This window comes from Musca autumnalis, unplaced genomic scaffold, assembly GCF_047663935.1.
Source record: "Musca autumnalis isolate F117 unplaced genomic scaffold, ASM4766393v1 scaffold_1, whole genome shotgun sequence".
NCBI classification, from domain to species: domain Eukaryota; kingdom Metazoa; phylum Arthropoda; class Insecta; order Diptera; family Muscidae; genus Musca; species Musca autumnalis.
In genome coordinates, this window is record NW_027411644.1 from 134,217 (window position 1) to 145,959 (window position 11,743).

General features: G+C 33.4%; 1 long non-coding RNA gene across 1 annotated transcript; it reads left to right on the top strand.

The window, feature by feature from the left end:
- The first annotated feature begins 2,906 nt into the window (after positions 1 to 2,906).
- LOC141397481 (uncharacterized) lies at positions 2,907 to 11,743 on the top strand. Its single transcript, XR_012411412.1, has 5 exons — positions 2,907 to 4,769; positions 4,829 to 5,566; positions 5,631 to 5,825; positions 5,935 to 6,068; positions 11,333 to 11,743. It is a non-coding gene; the product is annotated as an uncharacterized lncRNA (long non-coding RNA).

An 11,743-nucleotide genomic window follows, 5' to 3' on the forward strand; every position in this document is an offset into this window, starting at 1 on the left:
TGCGGCTACCTGTGTATTTGTACCATGGTTGTCATTGATATACAATAACAACAACTTTCATATTGTTTAGAATGCATGGTTGTATTTGGCAGCTCAAGGACGGTTTTTTTCAAATGAGATTACCTTCTTATTCTGCCATGAGTTTACTTCCTCTGCTCTGCTTTTTGTGACACCGCAACTGATATTGCTTCATCATCCAAATGGTTTTTCATTTTTCCTCCAACTCCAGTTCAGATTTCCAATAAAACTCTAAAGGTAAGGTCACATTAGGCAAATATTTGCTCCAGCGAACGGCATTGTGCGCTTACTGAGAGCAAGTTGGCATAAATTCAATGTATTACTAACACCCACTTGATCTCAGTAAGCGCACAATGCCGGTCGCTGGAGCAAATATTTGCCTAATGTAACTCTACCTTAACTCCACTTCAAAAATAATTTGCGTCTCGTGAATTACAGCAATGTTCGTATCTTTAGTTTATATTTCTTTATTTTTTTTAACAAATTCTTATAGCCCGTTTCCACGGTACGTCGTTCGTTCTCTATTCGTTGTTCGACCCTCAAATACGAATAAATTACTTATTTCCCCACACAAAATTCTATGAACGAACGACGATTTTTCTACATTGTTCAAGTAGAAATACTCTCCGAACAACGATAAAATATGTCCCATCTCTAACAAATGAGAGCATTTATCGAAATAAATTAATTATGACATGTCTAAATTCAAATTTGAAAAATTTTCAAAACACAAACATTTTTAGAAAAAGGGAAAAAGATGAATTAAAATGTATTAACTAAACATTTTATATAGATGCAGAGGGAAGATGGTTGTGTTTCCTTCTTAATTCCACACAAATTTCTCGTCCATTAGTTCAAAATCTCGTAAAAAATCAGAAACAAAAAGGAAACAAATAACTAAAAGTCTGTATACACAAACATTGTTTTGACATGTCTCTCTCTCTTTAATTTTGAAAACAGAAAAATATAAAAATATATTGAAAATACAAAATTATTCTGAATTTATGGAAAAAATGAATGAATTGTGTGTAGTTAAATATAGAAAATACATTTGAAGGAAAGTCTATTGCTTTTCCTATTCATTTAATGTATCTTTTATGTGTTTTCGGTTCAAATTTTCGTGAAAACAAGGAAACAAAAATGAAGGAAATTTTGTTTATATTTCTGTTAATTACGATTAGTGTCGTGGAAACGGGTTAATTCGTGTACGTCGTTCGACAGGCGAACACCGTAATTGAAACGCTCGTGTGAACATGACATTATAATTTTAGACACTCTTTCTTGTGTTCAGAAAAAAAGACTGCGACTGTAGGGATCAAAAAATTGGCTTGCATGACTAGGGATCTATAAGCGAGTGCTTCTAAAATGTATCGAGCGGAGTGCATTTTTCATAACTCCGTGCATCGAAAGATGTATTGAAATCATAACTCTGCATTGCACTACTTCCAAACTTTTTTTCTGGGTAATTACGTACACGAATTAACCCGTTCATACGACATGGTTCCATGGTATAAAAAGAAAAGTTATAACAGAGCTCTCAATCTGACTCAATTGTGCGGTCAACAGATTTAGGAGGATACAGAAAATTTCTCGTTCTGTTTAATTTTCTGGTCACTCTTATTGACCTGTTTATCGATACAGAGTCAGCGGTTAAGAGAACTGATGAGGAAGTTTGGCTGCTTCCGAAACTATAGTCTTCTCTGCCTTGTAATAGTCATTCGTGCAGATGAGGTACTAGATGGTCTGGCTGCGGCTTAGCTCGCCGGAATGGGTAGGTTCTGTTTCTGCATCGACTGTACATATAACATTTTTTTGTACCTGAATGAAATTCTCTAACGGATTTTTAAATTTGTGAATAAAAAGAAAACAATAGTAAAGATGGAAAACATATGTCATCTAAATACAAACCTTCTTGCCTTTTTTGATCAAAATGTCTACACGACAGATTTCCATCTGATGAGGTTGAGATGATTTTACCTCATTTGGCTACCCGCCCCTTATGACTTTACAGCCATCCTTGGTATTTCTGGCGCCAAAATTATCAATAAGAAATACCCCATAAATGTAAATCAACTATATGATGCCTATTCAGACCATTTTTGGAATTTACTCAATCATTTTTTTAAACATTAAATTTAACTTTCAGGACTTTATATATGAATTTCTATATTTAATCATTTTTAAATATTTTATATGCAATCTATTACAAATTTAATACTAACTATTATATCAAGTATAATGTTTATATATATTTTTTTGATAATATTTTATATTGTATAATCAATTTCTTATGTATAATGTATAATTATTTATATAGTTTCATGTATTTCACATTTTTTTAGTGACATTCTAATTTAGGTTTAAACAGAAAAAATATAATATCATATTCATATTTTTATAGTTCGATTTATATTATTATAACCTTAGTTATTTCTGTAGTTATTATGTTATTTATATACCCAATTCATTATTGTTATTTATCTATTTCCTTATTGAACTATAAAACTATCAATATTTTTTTATATTTATTTACAAATTATCTATAGAATTTAGGTTTTTTTTACATATGAATTACAGTGATTATCTTTTTGGTGTAAATATAACACCATTTATAAAAATAAAACGTTTGATCCTAAAAATATGCTCTAGTTAGTTAATTGAATTTCCAAATATCTTTGCAAGTTAATTTTAGTATAAATTGAAAGGTTATGTGAAAGAAAACTAGACCACGTGTCTAGGAATGATTGATTACGTAAAATAGATACTTTCCCTTGCAGGTTTGGAGATAAAAATTTTAAGTTTTTTTTGTATATTTAATAAATGACTTTTTCTTTGTGTTTCAATACGTTTTTGGGGGAAACTTATGTGTTATAATTATAACAATAAATATTGTTGTCGTGCTTTTCTGTACTCACTCATTTCATCTTTGTACCCTGGCGGCATATTGTGGTATCAAATTTTATGATAGATTGGTAACTTTTCCTTCTGGTTTTGTTCGGTTCTTGTTCAAGATGTGTGATTTTTTTATCAGAAAGCTCCCTCAAAATAATGTAGTTGGTGATTGTATTGATAACTAGATGTCTCATGTGGCATTTTGGTATCACCATCTATACATCGTATTTTGGACCACAAATTTAATTTCAATGGTGATGTTACGTTTACCTTATGGAATATTGTGGTCAATCCTACTATAATGTTCATAAGATTGAAACCACAATATTCTTAACGAGAAATATAAAAAAAAATAATTACCTTACATGAAATATGACATGGAATATTGTAGGAGCATTGCTTACCCAGGATGATGTTTGGTAATTAATTATAATGAAAATTATGACGATTTTATCGTCTTTATTAAATAATTTCTTCGTGCACCACGTTCACAATGTGATAGTATATAATATTTTAAAAAGTTAATGTCGCTCTTAGTTTCAAAAATTAACCTCAACTTAATCTCAGAGATAGTGATAGAAAATTTACTGCGACTTGTCTTGTTCACTGATTGAAGGAAATGGCTGATCAAACGTGGTGTACGTACAGGGTGACATTTTGAATTCAGAATATACTGTCATCATCGATCAAATTGCGACTCTGGTGGAACCTAATTTTTGACTAGGGATATATAAGTCTAATTTTTAAGTGATTTGACGAAGCCCAAAGTCGAACTGTCGTTTAACTTTATAGGTAATAAATCAAAAGAAATAAATAAGTTTCACTTTCGATTACCTTTTTTTTCATAATTTAGAAGTGAAATATTTGTTCTAAATATTTACAACTCCGCAGAATATTATTATGACTTTATATTCACACATGGATATGATTTTCAAAAGTTAAACAGAGTGTAAACATGTTGCTAATACTATCTTTATTATTAATATTATGAGCTGGGCTATATTGAGTATAGATCTATCATCAACCAACCAATCAAAATCAAACCAACCAAAAATCAAATGTCCAATGTAAACCTGCTATCAAATTGTAATGGTGCAGACCATGGCGTGATAATACAGGTACCACACGCTAGTTGTCAAAATGCACTATTGTGAATAAAATCACACATAAAAAGTATATAAGCAATTCACGTATATAAGCAATGCGTTATTGTGAATGAATTTTGATGTTTGGTTTTGTTAATGGCACAAATGTTGTTAAAGATTTAACACATTCCATTTTTGGTCATTGTGCGGACGAAGATATATTCGACAGGCTACGTAAAGATCACAGCATTAAGAAATTTAATTCTTTCATCGTAACAAAGCCTTTAGGCCATAAGTAGTTACATGATACAACATTAACTTAAACTCCATCAAGCTGTCGGAAATTTGTTTATGTTTTAAAACAATTTATTTACCACCACATTACGTTTGACATTTGCTTCGACCTCTATTAGCATGATACCAATTAAAAAAAAATAGTTTTGTTAATCAAAGTCACATGTAAATAGGGCTAAATATAAACATACTAATATACGCATGTGTAAACGTACTACTGTTCGTATGGGTCATGGAACGTATTTTAATTTTATGACAACAAAAAAAAATTACGTTAACCAACACTGTATAGTGGACGGACATTTGTTTACATTTTATTTTCTTTGAAGAAATGCAAAATTATCAAAATTATGCCGCAGAAATAGAAAATACGTAAAAATGGAATAATAGCCAATATATGTGGCTATCACAAAGCCAATTGCATTTCACGAAACCCGTGAAGTGTAAATGAATTGGGATTCATGGCAATATTGTTTGCTGGTAAGTATTTCGCATATTCAACTACAAATTGTTTCTAACGTTGTGTTTATTGCATGTAGGTGTTTTGTGTTCATGGCTACAATGGGATACCAACATAAAGGAAGGAAAGATTGCAAGTTATTTGCCATCAACATGCATCATGCAAAAAGGATACGGTTTGCTCTGACCAGACATTGGATTCTTGGAAAAAGACTACATTTCATTGATGCGTTTTTTTTTGCGCACACACATACACACAAGATGCATTTGTTGTCTTTTTGAGGTGGCTGCATATGCATCGTTTAAACCATCAGGAGAGTATAATCCAGTTCGAATTATTTTGGTGACCCTAATATCTTGAATTGTTGTCTTTTCAGGTACATATTGCATGGGTTATTCTCTACAAGAACACTAGGTTTTGTTACCTGTGCGTAATGGGCAAGGATGTATGAACACATTAACTAAAATGTATGGAGACCCAAGTATACGATCTTGTACACATTGCGTGGAGTCGTATAAACAAATAAGATAATGAAATACCATCGTGAGGGAGATTGTAATTCTACCTGACTATCACATTGGGATTTGTCTTTGGTGCTTTGGTTACCATTTTCATGGTGTTATTGCATTTCATCTAATTGTGTTATGCTTATGGACATACTTCAATCGAAAAATCTGTAATGACATAAGGAAATTTGCAGGCCATCTGTGCCACTACCAATGTTACAAGTCACCGTGTTAAGCATTATGAACAATATTCAAGATGAGGGAAGAAATTTCGTGAGGATATTGTTCAAATTTTATACATGAATCAACAGGTCAGCATTTTTCCAATTGACTAGCTTCATTAGAACATTTTCTGAATATGTATTTTTATTTTAGGTATTATGAAATGTGTGCCCCTTTTTTGACTCTCTTGTGTGGGTGTATGGCAAAAATTTGTGTGGCGATAAAATCATCATCAATACAACGCAGAAGGATAAAATGGTCAGTGACTGTTGTTACCTGCCGATATTTGAGAATGAGTGTGAATTACGTTGTTGTTGTTTTAAATCGTCTTGTGTGGCAGAAAGATAAGTAATTTTTGCATTTTGAATTTTTGGTGACACTAATATGTTTTTTTGTTTGTTTTCAGGTCAATTATCGTTTTGGTTTGTTATTAAAGTTTTCTTTATTTTTTTTTTAGATGGAATGTTAACAAACTGAATGCAGACGGTTGTCTAAAAACGGATTGAATGACAAAATGGAGTTTTCTTGGCAGGAAATCAACAACAACGTGGACTAAATTCAACAATGATATGTACCAGTGGATTTATATCGGTGAGAAATACTATAAGTGTATATACTATGCGAAGATTTGTAGATTAGATAATTGAGGTCGCTTATTGTTTCAAATGTTGGGCATGAATGGTGCCAATTAGGTTACCCTTTAGTGTTTCTATCTCGTAGTAACAATTTCCAAGTGCTTTTCGTATTCTGCACTTCAGCCAAGGTTTGCACAATTTCGCATTTATGCCTTTTGCAAAGTTACTTTGCACGAAATTCTTTCTGAAAACCTCTTGGCCAGGTTGGAAAGTTATTACACGACTTCTCTTGTTATATGATTTCACATTCCTCTCATATGCTTCGTGAATCTTCTTGTTTATTTTATGGTGCAAAATCTGCATTCTATCCGATACAGGTAAAATGTCCATTGTACCGTCTTCCAAAGCATTGAGTTTTTTGAGGATTTTATATGCATCGGCATGTGTAATCATGTTGTAGCCAGTAAGGGCAAAATATGGCGATGTGCCTGTTGATGTGTGAAGAGTTGACCGTAATGCACATTCAATTTTGGGTAATTTTTCGTCCCATTTAGTTTGGTCTTCATTTAGGTAGCTTCTTATGCTGCTGAGAATGTTTTGGTTTACACGCTCACTCGCATTAGATTGCGGTGCGTGTATGGCAGACCTAATATGTTTTATGCCAAATAATTTTAACATTTCCTTAAATGCTTCTGACGTAAACTGATTTCCATTGTCAGAATGTATATATTCCGGCACGCCAAACTTATAGAAGACTTCCTCAATTAGAAATTTGTTCACATGAACTGTGGTAGCCTTCGTCATTGCTTTTAATAAAACGAATTTTGTTTTATGATCTAAAACAATAAAGATATAGGATTTACCTGACTTTGTTCTGGGATATGGTCCCAAAAAGTCAATGTAAATCTTTTGGAAGGGTCGTTGAGTTACAACCTCATTTCCCATTGGCGGCCTCAATACTTGTTTGGGATGTTTAATTTCTTTACATACATCGCAGTTTTGTATGTACTCTTTTATATTGGTGGCCATAGACGGCCAATAAAAGTATTGCCGTATATTATGTAGTGTCTTTCCCATGCCACTATGACAAGTGTCTTTCTCATGTGATTTTTTAATTATTTCTTCTGTCAGTTTTTCTGGAAGCCAAATTCTCCAGCATTCTTCTTCATTCTCGACATTATCATTATTAAATTTAACCCTTTTATAAACTATGCCATCAGAAACTTTAAGGTCTGGTAGCCGATCCTTATTTTGTTCAATTGTATCTACTAAATTTAAATATGTTTCGCCTTTAAATTCTTCGGAATCAAAATTTATATATGTAGTAGAATCCATGTCTATTTCGTCCATATTGAGACGAGACAACATGTCAGGTACTACATTTTTAACGCCTTTACGGTGCTCAATAGAAAATCTATAACCTTGGAGTTTTAAGCTCCACCTTGTTAGTCGTCCATTCAGGTCCTTTTGGCTCATCAGCCATTGTAGACTGGAATGATCGGTGATGACTGTGAAGTCCATCAACTCGATATATTGCCTGAAACGTTCTATAGCCAGTATAACCGCAAGACATTCCTTTTCTGTAGTCGAATAATTTCGTTGGGCACTGTTCAATTTCTTTGAAAAATACTCTATGGGATGTTCCATGTCATCATTATCTTTCTGAAAAAGAACAGCCCCAACGCCGACATTTGATGCATCACATTGCACATAAAATGGTTTAGAAAAGTCTGGGCTAGAAAGAACGGGACTAGAAACAAGGCAAAGTTTAAGCTTTTCGAACGATTCTAAGGCTTCTTTAGTCATTTGAAATTTAGGAGTTTTCTTAAGAGAATCGGTTAATGCCGCTGTTAGTGTGGAGTAGTCGTGGATGAATCTACGATACCATCCGACTGTACCTAGAAACTTTCGCACATCTTTTTGCGTTTTTGGAGGTTTGATATTAATGATCGCTTCAATTTTACTTGGGTCAGGTTTGAGCTTACCTGCTCCAACAATATAGCCGAGGTACCTCAACTCTTTATAACAGAATTTGGACTTTTCCATATTAATGGTTAAGCCAGCTTCTGTTAAACGGTTGCCAACAATTTTTAACATCTCGACGTGGACATCAAGGCTCTGAGAAACCACCAATAGATCGTCCAGGTACACAAAAACTCGGTCTTTCAACTCTGGAGGAATCACCTTGTCCATAAGTCGACACATCCGTTGAGCAGCATTGCACAGTCCGAAGGGCATTACTTTGAATTGGTAATGTGGCCTTCCTTGAACTGTGAATGCTGTCAACGGGCGACTTGATTCCTCCAGAGGAATTTGCCAGAATGCGTCCTTTAGATCTATTGCGGATATAAAGTGGGTGTCACCTAGCCTAGCAAGCAATCCATCTATGTTCGGGAGTGGGTATGCGTCTTTGCGCGTGACTTTATTCAATTCCCGCGCATCGAGACATAGACGATTCTTGTTAGGCTTTATAACTAACGTAACTCTGTTATTCCACTCAGCGTTTTTGGCTACTTCGATGACATCTAGATCTAACATCCGATCTAGTTCATCATACATGAGCTTCTGTACGGCTGGGCTCACGGGATAGTACCTCATCTTTTTTGCAGTGGCATTTCCTATGTCTATGACATGGCTTTCAAGATGGGTTTTCCCAAGGCCGTATTTGGTGTAACATCGAAAAGTTAGCTTGGCGTTTTCTAGTTTAACATTGTCTTCGTACGACAAAGTGTGCATTTTAGTATCCTCTTCTATCTCAAAAGCCTGTTTCTCAGAATCTTTGGTTTCATTGATTTTAAACGAAATATTAATATCAAACTCTTTCCAAAAATCGTAGCCTAATATGAGGCACTGGTTTAAGGTTGGAACTAGGTAAAAGGTCATTTCTTTTTCCTTGTCTCCACACTGTACACTAGTCCTGATTTTACCGATTATTTGTTGTTGTTTCCCATCGGCGGTTTTGATGCATGATTTGAAGTTTAAAATAGGCACATTCATCTTTTCTGTATTCTCAATACAGTTTCTACCTAAACAGCTGACTGATGCTCCACTATCCATCAAGCCAGAGAAATCAAACCCATTCAACTTTACATTCAAATATGGCCGGATGTCGTTACCGACTTCTATGCATGCAGAAGCTATCTCTTTTCTTTCGCATTTTCTTTTTAAATAGCCATTTCTGGCTTTGGCTACCTTTTTTGTGATTTTAGGTTCGAAATCTTTGAAAATGACATCCCTGATTTTATTATATTTCTCTAACCTTTCCTCGTAAGGAATAATCGGTTTTAGTTTTCTTGTTGGGTTTGCTAGGTTGCGTATTAGTTTTGGAAGAAGTATATGTGTTTCATGTTCTAATTGGTTGTTATGTTTGGTTGAATCAATATTGGTTATGGTTGAATTTACTGGGCTGGTTCTTTCTGAGAACATGAGGTCCCAGTTCTGCCCATGTTCTTCTGTGGGTTTCCCACGCAATTTGGGCATTTAGGTGACGTCACACCACTGAACCCACATTTGTAACAAAATATGTTACGCTGTTCTAGTTCGCACTCTATGAATGAATGTCCAAGTTGTTTACAATTCCAACAGATCATTTGTTTGTTTGGAATGTTTGTTTTCTGAATTGCTTCAATATCTGGATATTGTTCATCCTGATTATTGAATTCCAATTCATGTAGCCTTCTAACATATGGTTGTTGTTGACGGTAGGACATGCGTTTTGAAATAGTGACTTCTGCACGTCGGCACTCTTCGATAAGGTCATCGATTGTCTCAATATTTTTGGCATATATTAATTGCACTAAGCCCTCCTTAAGATTATCTTTGATAATCCTGACAATCTCAAATTCAGGGATGGGAATGCGCATTTGATTCTTTAATTTTACAATTTCTGATATGAAAATATCAGCTGATTCTGACGAAAGTTGCCGACGATCCATTATTTTTCTTTGAATTTCAAAATCGCTTTCGAAATTCCTGAATTTCTTTGTAAAATGATATTTTAAATACCCCCATTCACACAGTGGATTTTGCTGTCGAAACTGCCAAAGCCAATCATATGCTCTGCCTGAGAGCAAATGATGGAAACCCTTTACAAATATGTCCAAAGGACAATTATAATCCAATCGTAAGGATTCTGCGCGAAAAACGAATTCTTCAACGCTGATCGCCTTTGAAGAACCGTCAAATTTTAAACCCCATTTTTGCATTTGCAAAGGTGTCATGGGTTTAAAACTATAGGCTAAATTTTGGTTGATTTCTTGACCCTGTGATACTCCTACATAGTTAGGTATGTTATGCTGATGTTGTTGTTGTTGGCGTTGTTGTTGCTGATGGAAGTTATGGTTTGGTTGTTGAGGAATTGGTATCTGAGGTACTGAACTATTTCTTGGGGGATCTTGTGTAATATTTAACGAATCTAAAGAATTTATCACTGCTTGTGGAATCATAAGTGCTAGCCTATTTTCCATGTTTTGCATTGCTTCTGACTGTGCTATTCTCACAGATGCACTGATAAATTCTCTTAGACTTGGGCCATTATTACTGTTAATTGGTATTTCAAGAATGTTGTTCTCATGCAGAGTTGGGAGTGTAGCATTGTTTGCTGTAAGGCTGCTAGTAGAAGGTCTAGGTGCTGATGTGGTAGATGCTGGTGAGGAAGAATTTTGTGGACCTGTTGGTACCGATGTCCTAATTGACATGAGTGGTGGTATACCTGTACCAACAATAGTTGAGTTTGCATCTTGTGCAGAAGATTGTGAAATATTCATGTTGTTGTTGGTATTTATTGGTTGATTAGGTAAACTACTACTATATGTAGGCTGATTATTAGTAGATATGGGTAGCGTATTGCTATGTGTAGGAATAGAACCTGGTTGATGGAAAAAGTTATTCAAAATTGCAGTATGAGATGTACTAGCTGTAGGTTGATCTAAACTGTTTCCAGAAGGATTGGTTTTTCCCGCAATTCTACTTGATGATCTTGTAGGTATTGCATTCGTATTCTTGTTAGGCATTGTAGAAAGTGTCAGGAAAATGTGTTCAAGATAAATCTGAGTACAAAAAAGGAGTTGAATTCAGAATTATTAACCGATTAATTATTGTGCATTGAATTAGCAATATATTATGGAAATTTAATTGTGTTTTATATATCCAATTGAATATTTAGTTGTATGATTAGATAGAAAATTTTGTTTTAAATATCTTTATAAATTTAAATTGTATATGCAAATATTGACATAAAATATTAATACTTGATTTCTTTTTCTTTCTGTTTCTTTTCAGGTAAATATTTAGTAATATTAGTATAATTTTTATGTTTTTTTTATAATTTTGTATACATATGTTTTTGTATTTGATGATTTTCTTTTGGATAATGTTTTGTGTTCTTTACTTTGATTTTTTTTTTATAAAAATGTTAATTCAATAATAATTGTATTTTTAATATTTATATTTTCAATAATTTTGTATATATTTCTGGACTGAATTTAGGTCATCATATAGTGATTAATTTTATTCAATTAATTTTGTTTTATGGAAATCTGTATACAATTTTCAAACATTTTCTATCATATTAGGCTTTTCTAATTAATATTAGAAAAATAAATAACAAGAAAATAAAATTGTTTAAATATATTTATTTTTGTCTATTTTTAAATAAACAGATAAACAGTGTATGTATTATTTTGAACAAAA